This window comes from Meriones unguiculatus, chromosome 14, assembly GCF_030254825.1.
Source record: "Meriones unguiculatus strain TT.TT164.6M chromosome 14, Bangor_MerUng_6.1, whole genome shotgun sequence".
Taxonomy (NCBI): Eukaryota; Metazoa; Chordata; class Mammalia; order Rodentia; family Muridae; genus Meriones; species Meriones unguiculatus.
In genome coordinates, this window is record NC_083361.1 from 43,872,959 (window position 1) to 43,889,760 (window position 16,802).

Genomic DNA, 16,802 nt, shown 5'->3' on the forward strand with positions numbered 1-16,802 from the left:
AAACTGGTGTTTCTACAGTGTAAATGCTTTGTGATGCTACCCACTGATGTTTCCTAAGGTTTTCCTTCCTTTGATATGGAAGGCCATAGGTGGCCGACTTACCATGCAATCTTTCCAGACAAACTTCCTAACCCATGCTTTTCCCATCTGCTTGGGATCTTCATACACACAAGCCTTCAGCTTGGCATCTACTGACAAAGTGCTCGACCACACGGTGTACTTCAATCTGATCTTATGATTTGCTTCTCCTCCAGAGATCAGGCGCTCCTGCAGGTTGATGCTGACCCTCATCTCTGTGTAGAACAACCTGGGCCACAGAGGGCTTTATACAGCTTGTATGCAGGAAGAAAGGGGTTTTTGCAGATTGTGTTATATGTCTGCTATAGTCACTTTTCATTTTTTTTAATATAAATATTCACACACATGCACAAACACACATATACACTTTTGCAATGACATGTTTTCCTAAATGGATCATAGCCCATTTGCTGGTCTACACCCTGATTCTCAGTTGACAGTGTAATGAAAATGGGCACCCAGCAGAAAAATGTATATCTAATTCACTTTTTGTATTTTATTTTTATTTTATGAAATTAAAATGTAATTACATCATTTCTTTTTTTTCTCCCTCTCCAATCCAAGTAACCTTCCTTTTACTCTCTCCATAATCCATAGCCTTTTATTTAATTTTGTTACATATGTATTTGCATTTATAATTCATTTTAATTACAAACATTATTTACTAAATTAGAATAGAAATACATATGCAAATATATGTACAGTTAAAACTACATAGTTGTGAATCTCAGCTTGTATCATCTCCTTTCACAGTGTAAGACAAAAGAGGGTGGTCCATTAAGTAGCCTACTGAATATCTGAGTGAATTAATGAATATGAAGTTTATTTACTTGTCATAGAATTCCAGGAATATTCTCATCCAACTAAGGCTAGAAATTAGCAATGCAGCTCATTAAAAAAAAAAAAATCAGATGCCAAACATTTTGCATTTTTGTGCTGAGTCAAATTTGTAACTAAAATGTAGTCATTTATTTGGTTGTCCTTAACACATTTAGGAAAGCAAATCTCTAAAAGCCCTTTAGTCTTTTTAGTGAGCATATTGCAATTAATGTCACACTTAGAAAAAATAATCTTGGCTTCCTGTCTTTCCTAGAAGTTTGGTATGATTCCTAGATGGAATTCGGGGTGGGGGAAGATAATGGTGGATGGATTTGCTCAATACACTATGAATTAAAGTTAAAAAAAACCTAAATAATAAAATATTATTAAAATATTTGTCTTCAGTCTCATTCATAAAATAAAAAGCACATAAAATGTGTTATATGCATATTTTCCTCATTAATTCAAAGTTGCTACCACATATGTGGAATTCCAAGACAGTGCCCTATATACCTATAAAAGTTACTTAATGGGAAGATTTAGAGTTTAAGGTTCCTTGGAAGCAGATTCCTCTTTCATTTTTTGGTGGTTTTGGTGATACATTTGACTCATAAATGTAATTAAGTATGAATAATTCTCTCTATGAGAAAAATGGTCCAGGAGATAAAGTTATAAAGACTAATTAGCTAAATCAGTGGCCACAGGTTTTCTTTAATTAGTGGGAAATTACATACAAACCTCAACAGATTATCAAGGGATATTCCTTTTCCCCAGTTTCGGAAGAATAGTACAGATGAACAGTTTCTGTTAGCATTACCGTCACTCAGTGTATGATGGTCATGTCATTTTAATGCCAAAAAAAGTAGAAAATAAATTATTTCAGAATGTGTGTTATGTTGGCCTGAAAAGCAATACTATTCAGCACTGTACTCAAAACATTTTTCATTTTTATGTTAAAAATAATGATTAACAGGAAATTCATGCAGTTACATTTATTCACATTGATCTACAATTACTTAAATACCTCAAAATCTACCTCTATTAACATGTGTGCTGCTTGAACTTATGACTAGACATCTCTGACTTTGCAAAATACAATAAGCCAGTGAAAAAGATGGTCATTATAGTACATGCCTAATATCTACATTTTTAAAAGCTGTCTTTGTTCCAAATGTACCTAGTCTGACTATGTTCTTCCATTAGCAAATCCTGGGTAAGCAAACAGTGCTAGTGACATGAAGGTGAGAGGAAGGGAGTAGGAAAGATTTAGTCTGGAGTACATTCTGCAAACACATGGACAGTTTGGTGTTGGTGAGAGGAAATCTTGTAAAAGAAAAATTTAGAGTTGACACTGGTTCTCAAAAGCCTGTCACTACTTTATGTTGGCACTAAAGTTGAAATAGCATACTGAGTACCAGATAGATGACAATTATATAATGGGCATTCTCAAACTTTGCTTGAAATGTAGTGTATACTACCTGAATGTCCAGAAACCAGAGACTGGATAGTGCAGAGACCTAGGGTAGAACCAAGCATGATGAGAAAAAAATTAATAAAACGATTCCTAATAATTTTCTGCTGCATGCATAGACTGCTGCCTTGTCCAGTGGCCATCAGAGAAGCTTCCTCTGACAGCAGATGGCAGCAAGTGCAGAGACACAGCCAAACATTATGCAGAGAGTGTCTGAATTGGAGGTCTCCAACAAACCTCTCCCCTCAGAGATTGGGGACTCCATGGAAAAAGAAAGATTCTAGAAGCCAGTAGGGATAAAAGACACCAGGAGAACATGGTCCACTATTTCAGCTCAGCAGGGAGTGCATGGGCTCGCAGAGGCTGAAGTGGCAAGCACCGAGCCTCCCTGGGTTTGCTCCAGTTTCTCTGCATACATGTTATGGCTGTTAGTTTGGTGTTTTTGTGGGACTCCTGACAGTGGGGCAGGCATATCTTTGATCCTTTTGGCTGTTCCTGGGACTGTTTTGCTCCTACTGGGTTGCCTTGTCCAGCCTCAACATGAGGGCTTTTCTTTAACTTGCTGTAATCGTGTTTTGTTCTGTTTGTCTGTCATCTCTTGGGAGCCTGATATTTTCAGAAGAAAAAATGGAGGGGGAGTGGCTGTGAAAGAGGGGGGAAATGAAGGAGAAGAAGAGGGAGGGAAAACTGTGTTGTATGAAAGAAGAATCTGTTTTCAAATTAAAAAAAGAAAAACTTGAAATTTAGTGTATAAAATTTTATTGCAAAAGGAAGTTTTAAACAATAAAATTAGCAATTCCTAATTACAAAAGAAACTTCATCTTAGAAAAAAATATTGAAGAAGACAACACTGAAAGTCCCTGCATACTTACCACAATTTGCTTATTTTTACATTTTTGTACTATATTCGTGACAGTTGATTAACCAGTACACCACATTATTGACTACTACAGCCTTTATTTCACTAAAACGTCTCACTATTTACCTCCTGAATGTCCCATTGAGAAGCTCATTAAATTTTGCCATTGCACCCTGTAAGGCACATTGTCGCACTGCGATACTCTCACAAATCCTCCTTGCTTGCAATATCTCTCCCCCTAATAACCAGATGTTGATAGTACATTCTCTAATTAGGATTAAACTATTTAACTTCAGCAGTTTGGGCAGTTTCTACAGAGAATGTTCATTGACTGAGATATTCCCTGTAACATATATTTTATAAATGTTACCATGTAGTTTTTAATGATGAGAGTCCTGTGTTTAAAATATACACCATTCAGTTGGATAAGTACATGTCTAGTTGGTAACCAGCATCCACCACTCATGATAATGAGCATAGCTGTCTGTTATTTTTCCAGAAGTCATTTGGAAAGCCTGGAAGTCATTTTTTTCTGGCAAGACTGCCTTGGCTGTCAGAGATTCCTAGATGGCAGATGGGCTGGTTCAGGAAGAATGCAAATCAAATTAGCACAGTCAGAAGAAGACTTAGGTTGACACTGGTAACTCACGTTAATAATAGTCCTGGAAGCCAAAAATAACTCCTCAGACAAAATTAATGTCAAAAGACAGCAATTCTGAGTCCAGAATCTCATTTAATAGAATCGCTTCACAGTCACTGATCTAGGCTCACAGTTCTGAACGAATTGGCAGAGCTGACATCGTAATGAAATGATGATTCTCCAGTTGAGTGTTCCCTTTCAAATGCCAGCATTCTACCACACGGGCACAATGCTACCTTCTTGTTTTCCTAGGCACTGAATCTGCTTCCCTTTGATAAGACAAAAGCTCTATGCCACTGTAAGAACAACAACCCTGGCCTCTTTAGTTTAGATCTGCTTTTTCTCATGAGGAAAAAAAAAAAAAAAAAACAAAAAAAACTGTGATATTGTGATTCACGTTTAAAGTCCCTATCCAACAAATGTGGAACTGGGCTAGATTATAACAAATATTTCTTTGGGAAAATATCACAACTGTAAGCTGTAATCCAGTGGAAATATTTCCCACTTTGTAATAAGGGTAGGTCTTGGCATTGGACATTGACATGGGAAATATGGAAATTTTAAAACATAAGAACATCCTGAAAGCTACATAAATATATTAGGAATAAAATTTGTACCACTATGAATTCGATTATAGGAAGAGTAAGAGTCAAGATGCCCCAAAGTCAAGATTTATAACAGAAAAATTAACTTAAGTAGAACTTTCATTTTTTCTGCTTTTTTTTTTTTGATGGCTCCTTTCATTTTTTTTAAATGTGTTTGGTATTTTGTCAGCATGTATGTCTGTGTGAAGGTGTTGGGTCACCTGAAACTGGAGTTACAGACAGCTGTGAGTTGTCTGTGTGGGTGCTAGGAATTGAACTCAGGACCTCTGGAAGAACAGCCAGTGCTCTTAACCTTTGAGCCATCCCTCCAGCCCCTAGAACTTTCTTATGCAGATTTTTGACATATGTTTATCTGTAAAAGAAAAAAATCACATAAACATCTTGTGCCAGTTTCTCCAGTGCATTCCATTCACTCTCATTTTTCCTATTTTGGTTATACTAATATATTTTTATTTCACATACTTTTCCTTAAACTAGAAAATCTTGGTCTGGAATATTTGCATTATAAATGAAAATAATGTTGGATTTTAATTATTAGGATATTTGAGTATAAAGTTACCAGCAAAAGTTAGATTATGTCCTGTCAAACTGACCTGCTACTGTGTCAGCAAGTATGCAATTCCACATCCTGACAGGAATAAATCCATTTCGTGTTTATTTATGTCTACTCTAATGAATGAACACTCAGCATCTTCACACACTCAATATTCCTCACTTTCTGTGTAATTTCTGCTTCCATTTCATTTTATTTTTCTGCTTTTCAACATGCCAATGATAGCTGAAATATTCTGAGATTCATCTCTTCTCTATTGCAAGATGTATGACAGGCTTCAGGCACTGTGTCCACACAGTTATTTCTCCAAATATTTGGAAGCCATTTCAAGTCCGTTTGATTTGGCATCCCACTGTCACTCTATGTCATTATGACTGACATGTCCTAGCAATCAAATCAATAAAGTGTCCGGTTATATTTCAAATTTTCTCTGCTGCCTGAAAGAGAATGAAGATAAGCAGCCATTCCCTGTGTTTAGGTCCTTGCGTATCTAAAGTAATTTTTGTGCACCTGTCTCTCACTCATCTACACATTCATCACCCTGATGTTCTAACCCACATTTAATGAATATAAACATGGACATTTTGGATTCCATTGTTTTCCTAGATATTGTATTTTGTCTCCTATTATATGAGTAGGCCTAAACAATAGGTTAAATTAGAATTTGGGGAAACAATTTGTATTGTATATCTTATATTTCTAACAAGCTTTGCAGTTATCAAAAATCCCTTTTCTTCCCTTGTTGTCAGTCTGCTCTATAAAAATACCATGAGCCATGGAGGCCTGGCAGCCTTGTCACTTTTCAGAAAAGAGAAGTACACAAATGCCAGAATAGTTTCTAAAATCATGGGGCTACTTAGGGGTGGTAGGATTACACAATTAGTCCTTAACATTATTTTACCTCCTCACAGAGAATTATATAAGTACTGACAATTTGTTTTTTAAATATGCATTTATTGCTTCCACATATATTAAGTCATAAACATAAGTCTTGACCTTTGAAAATGCAGTTAAGTAAGAAACATCTGGAAGTTGGGTGCAGTGGCACACCCCCATAATCTCAGTACTCCAGGAGGCAGAGGCAGGCTTATCTCTGTGAGTTCAAAACCAGCCTGGTCTACAAAGACAACCAATGCTCCACAGAGAAACCCTGCCTGGAAAGAAAGAAAGAAAGAAAGAAAGAAAGAAAGAAAGAAAGAAAGAAAGAAAGAAAGAAAGAAAGAAAGAAAGAAAGATCTGTAAATATTTATTTGACAATAACAAAATTATTCATAATGTCACTTGAAAGCAGAACCCATGGAAAAAAGCAGAGATGACACTGGGTGGTAAAACCTACAAAATATGGAAGTGGGTTTTCCATTCAGACATCTATCTCACTCTTGTTTCTTTTTGTGCTTTCTTCTATCTCTTTATTCACCTTCCCTAACTCTTCTACATCCCCACACTACACACACACACACACACACACACACATACACACACCCTGGAAAAACACATACATTTAAAATAAATGCAGTTTTTTTAAAGATAAGTAAGCCTTTATTTTCATGTTTTTCAAAGTAAGGTGGCTGAACTGGTTGCTTTGGGAGGTGATTAGTCAGAGACCAACTCCCATATCCTCCTCTGGTTCCTCTTCCTTAGCTTCAGCCTCTGCTGGGGCTGGGGCAGCAGGACCAGCAGTGGTGGCCACAGCCACAGGGGTAGCAACCAAAAATGCAGATGGATCAGCCAAGAAGGCCTTGACCTTCTCAGCAAGTTGGGAAGGTGAAGTCAGTCTCCACAGACAAGGCCAGGACCCACTTGTATCCATTAATGATAGAGTGTGGCACGGAGGCAACATTCCAGACATCCTCTAGAATGCAAGAGTGCAGAGTCTGCTCTGTGATGTCGTCAAACACTTGTTGGATGGTCAGACCCGAGGAGAAGGGGAAATGTTCAGCATGTTCAGCAGCGTGGCCTCGCTGGCTCCCACTTTGTCTCCAGTTTCTATCAGCTGCACATCACTCAGAATGTCAGTGGTTCCTCTGGATGTTTTAGAAGTGATGTCCAAAGCCTGGAAGAACAAGGTGCTGGCACAGTGACCTCACATGGGACTATGGCACCAGCTTGAGCAGCAGCCGGCACTGTATTGACCAGCAGCAGCATGTCCCTAATCTCAGTGAGGTCCTCCTTGGTGAACACAAAGCCCACATTCACTGGGACGTGAGGCAGCACTGTATTGACCAGCAGCAGCATGTCCCTAATCTCAGTGAGGTCCTCCTTGGTGAGCACAAAGCCCAAATTCACCAGGACATGAGGCGGCAGTTTCTCCAGAGCTGGGTTGTTCTCCAGGTGGCCCCTGATGGCCTTTCTCATCATGGTGTTCTTGCCCATCAGCACCTCGGTCTTCCCATGGAGGGACGTGTGGATCTGATTCATCTGCTTGAAGCCCACATTGTCTGCTCCTACAATGAAGCATTTTGGGTAATCATCAAAAGTTGGATGATCCTAAAAAAGTAGTCAGACTTCCAGTTGCCCTGTCTTCGCTGGGTATCACTGCAGTGAGTCAGGGATTGTTGTGCAGGGTTTAAAGATGATGTCACTCTAGTGAGGATACCTGGCAAGAGAAGCAATAAATGCATATTTAAAAAACAAATTGTCAGTACTTATATAATTCTCTGTGAGGAGAAAAACATGATAAACTTACATTGGCAAAAAAAGAATTTCATGGCCACTTCCAGATGATTTTATTGTATCAGTAAACAGATAGGGTGAAACAATGTTAATTCCTCATTCTTAGAATCTAGGCTAATCTGAATTTTACCAGATTTTTATTCTATTACTTAATCTTCAAACTAGTTTTACTCTTGTGAGTTAAGTTTTAGGAAAACTTTATAGCTAAATTCTGTCTATTAGATTATAGTTGTGCTTTGGTAAACTCTTAAAATATACTTTCTATTAATATTCTATTTGAGATATTCATAGCAATTACACATAGGACAAGCAGAATAAACTTCATATACGCCTGGCCTAAGACACACTTCTATACCTTTATGGCTTAAAGTGGGCCTACGAGATTTACTGGCACTAACTCCTTGACATCTGTTACTTACATTCCAATGTGGGAACACATCACACAACCAGGAGGAATATTTTCCTGGTATGGGGCAGTGGAGAACAAACAAACAAAAATACTGGAAAATCAGCAATACCTTCAAGGAATATTGCTAAGAGACAAGAGAAGTTATTGCAACTGTAATAAAGTCACACTGGACATGACAAAAGCTGCCTATGATTCTAGCACTCGAGTTGCTGAAACAGGAGGTTTACACAGGCTTCATGATGAGACTTCATTACAAAACTGCAAGACAGAGTTGCTTGTCAGAACCATTCCAAAAGTAACAAAAAAACCAAGAAGTTATGAAAAAAATGTCTCTTATAAAGAGCCCCTTTTACTAAGTGTGTTCTGACCATGCTCCCTACTTGCATTCTCTTTATTATGTTTGCTGCAGACAGACAATCTGAATCAAGATTGAGGTGTTAAAACAGAAAGTTGGAAATTGAGACAGGCATGGCAGGAATAGACATTCTCTGAAGAGATAGATGTGTATCTCAGTCTACCAGACTACTGAAGCAATAGATGCCTCCAAAAGGGTACCTGTTTATGGAGCAAGGGGAGCCAAAGTTAGCTCTGATTGCTACCAACTATGTTACACTATGTCTGTGAGACAGAGCTATGTGAAGGGCTTGCATTTCTTGACAGTGTTTTCCTTCACATCCTGAGCTCTTCACAAGTCTGCCATTGTATGGCACTGAAAGTGAGTGGACCCAGAGGGGCTGTTATCAGAACTTTTCAGGAAGCAGTGTTTGTAGAAATCCTGTCTTTAGTTCCACTCAGTAATAGTGGAAGTCAACTGCAAAAATGCTTTTCTCTTAGGAGATAAATTCTAACTTTGCAAGTATACTTTTTATTAAACTGTCAAGAAGAGTTTACGTAGTTCAAGCAAACAGACTTACCAATACCACTAAAACAATCTTATCTTTAAAATTCTAAATTTAGAGTATGTGCATTAAAATGAATTCAAGGATGTTGGAACTGTAACTCAGTCATTTATCACAGCTGTTGAAAAAGCCTCTTATCCCTAATCAAAATGTGAATACCTTGCAATACATATCTTCAAATTAGAGCTTCATTTTTATCTCTAGCATGAAGAAAGGAAACAGCAACGAGAAAATATGCAGCAATTTCACCCAATTTTTAAAACACCTCTTTTTCTGTATGTCATATCTTATCAGCAGCATCAGCTGCAATTTCAAAATGCAAGAACAGGTTATTTTTCTTTTGGAATACTCTTATCCAACTAAAAACAAACTTTAATAACCTACTAGGATTCATTTTGAAAATGTATCTTTAAAATTATTCTATTTGTTATAATTTGCATAACTGTTTTCAGGCACAGTAGAGTTTCCTAATCTCCTAATAACAACTAAAGAAAACAGAGTGCTTCTAAAGGTGCTTACATGTGGTGATACAGCAACAGGCAATACTTAAGGTAGCCAGCTGTAATAAGGACCCTTGTAAATCAAGAGCTTTTCAGGTATAAATCTAATTAATAAAACCAGAGTAGAAAAGTTCCTACATACCAAGAAAAATAATGAGCATTGTGAAATCCTATAGAAAGTGAACAAATCTTTGCTAAATATACTTCTTGCATACAGAATACTTAAAGAACTTGAGAATTTAAATACTGTAAACTGATCTCTTCAAAATTGGGTAAAGGAATGGAATAAATACTTCTCAAAAGAAATATAGTTCTGATGACAGTGTCCTTTGCTTTACAGAAGCTTTTCAGTTTCATGAGGTCCCATTTATTGATTGTTGATCTTAGAGCCTGTGCTGTTGGCGTTCTGTTCAGGAAGTTGTCTCCTGTGCCAATGTGTTCAAGGCTCTTCCCTACTTTTCCTTCCAACAGGTTTAGTGTGTCTGTTTTTATAATGAGGTCTTTGATCCCTTTGGATTTTAGTTTTGTGCAGGGTGGTAAGTATGGATCTATTTGAATTTTTCTACATGTAGACATCCTGTTAGTTCAGCACCATTTGTTGAAGATGCTGTCTTTTTTCCATTGTATGGTTTTGGCATCTTTGTCAAAAATCAGGTGTCCATAAGTGTGTGGGTTTATTTCTGGGTCTTCTATTCAATTCCATTGATCCACTATTCTGTTTCTATGCCAATACCATGCAGTTTTTATTACTGTTGTTCTATAGTACAGCTTGAGATCAGGGATAGAGTAAACGACAGCCTACAAACTGGGAAAGGATCTTCACCAACCCTATATCTGACAGAGGGCTAATATCCAGTATATATGAAGAACTTAAGAAGTTAAACAGCAACATATCAAGTAATTCAATTTTAAAAATGGGGTACAGAGTTAAACAGAGAATTCTAAATAGAGGAACATCGAATGGCAGAGAAACACTTAAAGAAATGCTCAACATCCTTAGTCATCAAGGAAATGTAAATCAAAATTACCCTGAGATTTCACCTTACACCCATCAAAATGGCTAAGTTAAAAAACTCAAGTGACAACACATGCTGGAGAGGATGTGGAGAAAGGGGAACCTTCCTTCACTGCTGGTAGGAATATAAACTTGTACAATCACTTTGGAAATCAATCTGGTGCTTTCTGAGACAAATAGGAATAGTGTTACATCAAGACCCAGCTATACCACTCCTAGGCATATATCCAAAAGATGTTCAAGTACACAACAAGGACATTTGCTCAACCATGTTCATAGAAGCTTTATTTGTAATACCCAGGAGCTGGAAACAACCCAGATGTCCCTCGATGGAGGAATGAATACAGAAATTGTGGTACATTTACACAATATAATACTACTCAGCAAATAAAAACAAGGAAATCATGAAAATTGCAGGTAAATGGTGGGAACTAGAAAAGATCATCCTGAGTATCCCAGAAGCAGAAAGATACACATGGTATATACTCACTCATAAGTGGGTATTAGACATACAATATAGGATAAACATACTAAAATCTGTCCAACTAAAGAAGCTAATAATGAAGGAGGACTCTGGGTAACATGCTAAATCCTCATTCAGAAAGACAAAGAGGATGGACATAAGCAGAGGGAGAAAACAGGGAATAGGACAGGAGCCTACCACAGAAGACTTCTGAAAGACTGCCTTGCAGACTATCAAAGCAGATGCTGAGACTTATAGTCAAACTTTGGGCAGAGTGCAGGGAATCTTATGAAGGAAGTAGGAAATAGTAGGACCTGGAGAGGATAGGAGTTCCACAAGGAGAGCAACAGAAAAAAATTTCTGGGCCCAGGGGTCTTTTCTGAGACTGATACTCCAACCAAGAACCATTCATGGAGATAACCTAGAACCCCTGCTCAGATGTAACCCATGGCAGTTCAGTGTCCAAGTGGGTTCCCTAGTAATAGAAACAGGGATTGTCTCTGACATGAACTGATTGGCCTGCTCTTTGATCACCTCCCCCTGAGAGGGGAGCAGCCTTACCAGGCCACAGAGGAAGATAATGCAGCCACTCCTGATGAGACCTGATAGACTAGGATCAGAAGGAAAGGGAGGAGAACCTCCCCTATAAGTGGACTTGGGGAGGGGCATGGGTGGAGAAAAGGGAGGGAGGGTAAAATTGGGAGAGGAAGAGGGAGGGAGTTACAGGTGAGATTCAAAGTGAATAAACTGTAATTAATAATTTTTTTAAAAAAAAAGAAATGGAAAAAAAGAAAAGATCATTCTGAGTGAGGTAACCCAGAAGCAGAAAGACACATGGCATATATTCACTTATAAGTGGATATTAGACATATAATATAGGATAAACATACTATAAATATACTCAAATCTACATTCCTAAAGAAGCTAAACAACTAGGAGGACCTTAGGGAAGAGGCTGAAACCTCACTCAGAAGGTCAAACAGGATAGACATTGAAAATAGAAGACAAGGAACAGGACAGAAGCCTTCCACTGAGGACCTCTGAAAGACTCTACCCACCAGGGTATGAAGGAGGTACTGAGACTCATAGCCAAACTTTGGGCAGAGTGATGGAAACCTTATGGAAGAAGAGGGATACAGAAAGACCTGGAGGGACAGGACTTCCACAAGGAGAACAACAGAGCCAAAATGCTTGGGCCCAGGGGTTCTGCAGAAACCAATACTCCAACTAAGGACCTTGCATGGATAGGACCTAGACCCCATATTCAGAGGAAGCCCATAGGCTGCTCAGTTTCCAAGTGTGTTCCCTAGTAAGAGGTACAGGGACTGTCTCTGACAAGAACTCAGTGGCAGGCTCCCTGATCACCTCCCCCTCTATGGTACAGCCTTTCCAGGCCACAGAGGAAAATGATGCAGTCAGCCTTGTTGATGCCTGATAAGCTAAGGTCAGATAGAAGGTGAGGAGGTCCTCCCCTCTCAGGGGACTAGGGAAACATACAGGGAGAAGACTAGGAAAGCATACAGGGAGAAGAGGGAAAGTGGGTGGGACCAGGAGGAGATGCTGGAGAGGGCTGCAGCAGGCATACAAAGTGAATAGATTGTAATAAATTTTTAAAAACTTCAGAGATGAAAAAAAGAAATATAGTTGCTCTATAAGTATATTCAAAAATTCTCAACATCCTTAACCTTCAGAAAAAAAATGCAATTTGAAAATTGGATTTTTTCCATACACATCAGAATAGCACTCATCGAGGAAAAAAATAAAAAAGCTGTTGTTAATGAAGAGATGGCAAAGAAGGAATTTATTTACAAATGTAAACTAGTGACTACTAGGAAACACATTATGGAGGTGTCTTACAAACCTAAAAACAAAACTTCCATATAATTCCTGGAAGACAAGTCATCATCCGGGAAAGGTGCCCGTGCGTCCATTGTACTGTAGGACTGTAACAATACCCAAGGAATGGACTCAGCCTGAACAAACACCAACGGATGAATGAGTTAAAAAACAATATATGTTACATGTGTCTGATGAAATTCTATTTAGCAATAAACATTATATGCAATTGTTTTGAGAAAGGTTTTAAGGAAACACGGTGACAGGGAAATAAAGGTGAATATAAGCAAAATAAAGTTGTATTTATTGATGAAATATCATGACTTCTATAATTTTGTATGTAATTCAAATTTGTGTTTAAAAATAAAACAGAGCAGGTTCCATCTTTTTGGTTTGAAGATGTATCATGTTGGCCAGTACTGTTGAAACCTGCATTATGATAGAGGAGATCTATTTGAAGCAACATGTATCTGCAAAAGTTTTTACATGACTCTAGCAAAGAAAGCATGTAGGTTAACTGCAGATCTTCACCTCTTCCTCCATTCTTCCATATCCATTCATTTAGTCTTTTCCCAGATTTATAGCAGGACCACCTCATTTGGCATTTTCTTACTCTCTGCCCCAATTCCCAGGGCACTAAGCAGATTCTGGTGGGACACCTTGCTTTTCTTCCTACTGTGGACCCACCATCCCCATCTTCATTCCTGTCAGCTCTCAATACCCAGAAATATGTTTACCTGGAATCACCAGTACCCACAAGTATCAGCATCCTAATAATTTCCTTCCAGGCAACAGAAAGCCACAACACCTTCCTAAGAAACATAAACCAGCAAGCAAAACAGCCACCCAACAAAGACAAACCAGGTATTAGCATCTAGAATTGCAAACTTCCCAATTCCAGATACCTAGCTGCCAGAGTGAAAGCATAATCAATAACATCCAGGACAATCTATCTCCACGAGAGCCCAGCAACCTTGCCACAGAGGCCCTGAGTATTGCAACATAGTGCAAGCACAAGAAAAGATCTTAAAGCATTTTTTTTTCAATTTGATTCAGTTTCAATTACCATAGTTGAAATTCTCAAACAGGGTGAAATGTTTTATTTATTATTAATTATATTGTTTTAGGAATCTTACATTTCACTTCAGTCATGTAGTGCATGTGATTGTTCATATTAAGACATTTAAACCCACATCAGTCTTGCTAGGGCATTGTCAACATATTAATTCATTTGAGATGCTTCTTCTACTTTTCAATTTTACAAAGACACTACAGGTTCTAGTGACTCTTACATATAATTGGTACATTTATTGAAATTATTTGAATAATATAATTAAGTTATTTTATAGTTAAAACAAGCATTGACAATTTTCTTTTTTACTGGACTATTTCTTTTGGGAAGCTCAGGCTTCATGTGGGTTCTTTAGCACGGGGAACTGGAGTTGACTCTGAAATCGATTCTGTTACCTGCTTTCACTCCCATGGCCACAGGGGAAGAGGACACACTCAGTCTTGATGCAGCTTAATGAGGTTGGGATGGGTGGGTAGACAGGACTCCCTTTATCTGAAGAATAAGGGAGGAGTAATGGAGTAAGTGAGAGGGTAGGACAGGGAGGAGGGAGAGGGCTGCAATTGAGATGCAAAGTGAATGAATGAATTAATTAAAATATAAAGTATTCTTTATGTGTATGGTAGATGTCCTTAAAGAGGAAATGAATAAATTCATTAAGGAAATCTATGAAAATACAAATAGTAAAAGGAAATGAGTAAAACAGTTCAAGACCTGAAAGCAGAAATAAAATTAATAAAGAAAACCCAAATAAAAGGAAATCTGGCAGAGAAAACTTAGGAATTTAATCAGGAATTTCAAAGACAAGCTCCACTAATAGAATACAAAAGATGGATGAATCCCAGGCACTGAGCACAAAAAAGAAGAAATCAGAACCTCAAAGAAACTGTTAAATCCAAAAGCATCCAGCCTAAAAAAAAAAAAAAAAAAAAAATTCAGGAAATCTAGGAGAGTATGAAAAGACCAAATTTATAAATAATTAAAAATATATGAAGAAGAAGAAACCCAGATCAAAGGCACAGTAAATATCTTCAACAAAAATGATAGAAGAAAATTTCCCTAACCTAAACAAGGAGATACCAAGATACAAGGAGCATTTAGAACATCAAATAGGACCAAAAATAAATAAATAAATAAATTTCTCTTGGCACATTATAATCAAAACACTAAACATACAGAACCAGGAAAGAATATTAAAAGCCACAAGGGAAAAAGACCAAGTAACATATAAAAAGAAGTCCTGTTAGACTAACACCTGACTGCTCAATGGGAACACTAAAAGCCAGAAGGGCCTGGACAAATGTTATACAGACTCTATAAGACCACAGATGCCAGCCCAGACTACTATACCCAGCAAATGTTTCAATCACAAGAGATAGAAAAAATAAGAAATTCCATGATAAAACTAAATTTATGCAAATCCAGCCCAAAAGAAGAAGAAGAGGAAGAAGAAGAAGAAGAAGAAGAAGAAGAAGAAGAAGAAGAAGAAGAAGAAAAGAAGAAAAAGAAGAAGAAGAAGAAGAAGAAGAAGAAGAAGAAGAAGAAGAAGAAGAAGAAGAAGAAACCTTCAACCTAAAGAGGCCTAAGAAAACACTAGCAAATCAACAGAGGAAAACCACACACACATATACTACCATCACCAACAATAACAAAATAAAGGGAATAGACAGGCAGTACTCATTGATATTTCTAAACATCAATGGTCTCAATTCCTCAATAAAATTACACAGACTAACAGGATGGATATGAAAGTAGAATCCAGCCTTCTGCTGAATCCAAGAAACAAACTTTAAGCTGAAGGGTAAACATCACTTCAGGGTAAAAAATTGGAAGCCAATATTCAAAACAAATGAATCTTAGGAAGCAAACTGGCATAGCCATTTTAGTATCTAACAAAGTAATCTCTAAACCAAAACTAATCAGAATAAAAAGGGAAAGGAAAATGTATACTCATCAAAGACAAAAAAATTCAACAAAGGGAGCATTGGAGCTCTTAACATCTATGCATCAAACACAAGGGCCAAGTTTGAAAAACAAATGTTACTACAGTTTACAACACATACTAACCTTCACACACAGATAGTGGGAGACTTCAATACCCCACTCTCACAAATATATATGTAATCCACCATGATCAAGAAGTTTCTTTCCAGAAATATAAGTATGGTTCAACATATACAAATTGATAAATGTAATTCCCAATATAAACAATCTGAAAGACAAAAACCACATGATTACCTCATTAGATGAAGAAAAGGTCTTTGACAAAATTCAATGCCCCTTCATGACAGAAGTCCTGGAGAGAATAGGGATACAAGGGCCATACCTAAACATAATAAAGGCCATTTACAGCAAGCCTATAGCCAACATCAAAATAAATGGAGAGAAAATCAGAGCATTTCTACTAAAATCATGAACAATGCAAGGCTGTCAACTCTTTTCAAACCTATTTAATGTAATACTTGAATTCTTAGCTCAACAAGTCAACTGCAGGAGATTACATGGATACAAATGGAAAGGAAGAAATCAACATACCTTGATACAGTACCTTAGCACAGCAGAAGCCTCCTAAAATATGTTCAGGTGATCTAAATGAAACCCCCAAATAATGAGGAAGACAGAGTTTAAACTGGCCTTCTCCTGCCACCAAATGAAGCTGCAAGTACTGGGTTTGGGTTACATCTAGAGTTGTGTGCCAAAGCTGTTCCGTGGAAATCCCCAAACAATACAGGCTGTTGCCAAGATTATAGGCTGCTCTACACAAACTGATGGCAAGGTCCCATTGCTAAAGAGATCACCTACACAATGCATTAAACATGGAGAAGTTGAAGCAGTGCCTATAAAGAGCCTTTACCCATGTTAAGTTCCAGTCTTTCGTACAGGGAGGTACTCTGCATAATACCAAGAGAGAAA

At 37.6% G+C, this 16,802-nt stretch overlaps 1 pseudogene; it reads right to left on the reverse strand.

Moving 5' to 3' along the window:
- Positions 1–6,622: 6,622 nt before the first annotated feature.
- LOC110562722 (large ribosomal subunit protein uL10-like) overlaps positions 6,623–16,802 on the reverse strand; it is a 38,162-nt pseudogene continuing 27,982 nt past the window's right edge.